The sequence below is a fragment of the Hipposideros armiger genome, unplaced genomic scaffold (assembly GCF_001890085.2).
Source record: "Hipposideros armiger isolate ML-2016 unplaced genomic scaffold, ASM189008v1 scaffold_633, whole genome shotgun sequence".
NCBI classification, from domain to species: domain Eukaryota; kingdom Metazoa; phylum Chordata; class Mammalia; order Chiroptera; family Hipposideridae; genus Hipposideros; species Hipposideros armiger.
The window spans coordinates 413,656-416,058 of record NW_017731983.1 but is presented as its reverse complement, the minus strand read 5'-3'; positions in this window follow the sequence as shown (position 1 = coordinate 416,058).

Here is a 2,403-nt window from a genome sequence, read left to right as displayed (position 1 = left end):
GCTGGGGAACGGAAGGAAGGGTCAAGTGCCCGGCGGCCAGTGAGCCCTGGGTTGGATTCCCTCCCTTCTGGCGGGAGGACCTAGGCATGTCCTTCCACTCTCTGAGCCTCAGTGTCATGGAAAGAGGCCATGAGCAGATTTCCCTCACACGGTCCCTACGAGGCACATGGGGATAATGGAGGTGAAGCACAGCTCAGGGCTTCTGTCCTGTCCAGGGTGCTCCCACCATGTGGACTAACCTAGATTAATGTGCCCATGCAGCACATCTGTATGAATGCCTGCCGTGTGCCATCCCAGCGCTAACAACTTTGCCTCTATTCCTTCATTTAGTCTTCAAAGTGGTGACAACTGTCCTCAATCCACCGATGCGAGTTGCGAGGCACAGAGACCTTAAAAAAGCTATCCTCGAGGCCACCCAGCAGGCCAGCCGGGGGCTGGGGCTTGAACTCAGGCACTTTGCATCACCGAGCCCCACATCTTCACCTGGACTCATGCTGCCTCCCCTGGGGAGAGGCCCAAATCCCTCCCTGCTCTAAGAGTCCCTGATTGCAAATACAGGGCCTCAAATTTTGCCCCAAGAAGCTGTGGGTCCCATTAGAGAGGAGACACCCACATGGAAAAGGAAAGCAAACTGAGAAGGCAGTGTGCAGTGAGGCCCCAAGGAGCCAAGAAGACTTTGGGGGAGGGGAAGGCCCCTCGGCCTGGATTTCAGACCATATCCAGTGTCTCCAGAAAGAAAGGACTAGAAGCTACCACTCTAATCCTGAGGCCTCCGGGGAAGCAACAAGTTCCTGGGAGAAAACAGGTTCCCACAGGTTTCATCCTCCCCTGTCACTCCTCCAGGGGCTCAGGCTCAGGCGAGAAGAGGAAGAGGGGCTCCTCTTATGGAGGGGTCTGGGAGGAAGGGCTCCCCCTACCTAGGAGAAGGCAGGGCAGCTCAGGCTCAGAGCCAGATGGGCTCCGGGACTCACCTCCTCCCACCCCCTCATTCTGCTGCCCAGATAGTGCAGGGTCACAGAGAGGAGGGGGCAGAGACACAGCCAGGACAGAAGTCTCCCAGGCTGGGGTCCTGGCAAGCACACCACCTAGCTTCTCCCAGACAGGACCTTCCTCCAAACCCCTTCCCCTTTCTGCAACCCCCCAACATGGAACAATGAAAATAAATCCCGCTCGATTTTGAGCCAGGAGGCTGAGTTTCCAGGATTCACCCTGAGACAAACTCCTGTGTAATCTTGGGTGAGTTCCCTTCTTTCTCTGGGCCTCAGTCTCCACGTTGATAAAATGAGGGGGTTGGCCTCCATTTCCAAGCTCCCTGCCAGCTCCAATGTTCTGAGAGCCCTATCTCAGGTCTCCCCCATGTTTCCAGAGGCCTCAGAGATCCCAGATGGAAGAGGAATTTGGACTGAGGATGGGGGGGGGTCCCTGTATTCACCCTCTGCTAAGCCAAAGGGCCAGCCTGCGGGCAAGGTGGTTGGCACAGGTAAGAGAACCTGGCACAGAGGCCAGCGCCCAGTTGAGGCCTCAGTCACCCCTCTTTTTCCTATCCTACTCCACCCCACTCCAGGGCTGGTGGCAGCCGCGGTGAGCCTGGCAAGGACACTGAATGCCAAGTGGAGACTTCTCAGAGCAAGGGGGGATGGGGAAGGGGGAGCATGTCCTGAAATTGTTCTCCTCCTCTCCCGTTTGGATCTCAGACCTCCCTGGGAGCTCCATCTGGGAGCACCCTGCAGCAATGGGGTCCAGTAATGGGAGCTGGGCACCCAGATTGGGGGGAGACTAGTGGACCTGCCTCACCCTCTTAGGCTGCTTTACAAGTTAAAGTAGCTGTGGAGTGAGGGGCTGTCTCTCAGGATCCTAAAAGTTAAAATTCTCTATGAATCAGGAACCTCACAGCCCTTAGGTTTGGGGCTAGAAGGACCCTTGAATCCATGTTTTCCAAACTTGCAGGTCGTGACCCACTGGTGGAGCTTGAAATTAGTGAGTCACACTCAGAATGTAATAATAACAATGATAACAAAAAAGAAGAGAAAGTATCAGAGTGTGTCTTGGGTAGTAAGAATAAATTGTCTCATGAAACTCGTTTCAATTCTATGGGTTGTGCCAGGTTGTGATGTAATGCAGATCTTACTCCTGATCACAGTAAAAAAAACGGTGAAAAGCCACTGCCTTCGATTATGCACCTAACCCTTTGTTCACCAGCAGGGGAAAGTGAGCTGGCATGCCAGGCTCTTCCCAATGGCCCCAAACTACCTGTCTCAGCCCCATGCCCCACACCCGGCTGGGGACCCCACCCCAGCATTGCACCCATTCACACCTCTTTGCCTCCTTCAAAGTCCCCTTTCTCTCAGCCTAATGCCCAATCCTACCGTCACCCAAGGAGGCCCAGTTCAAATGCCACTCCCT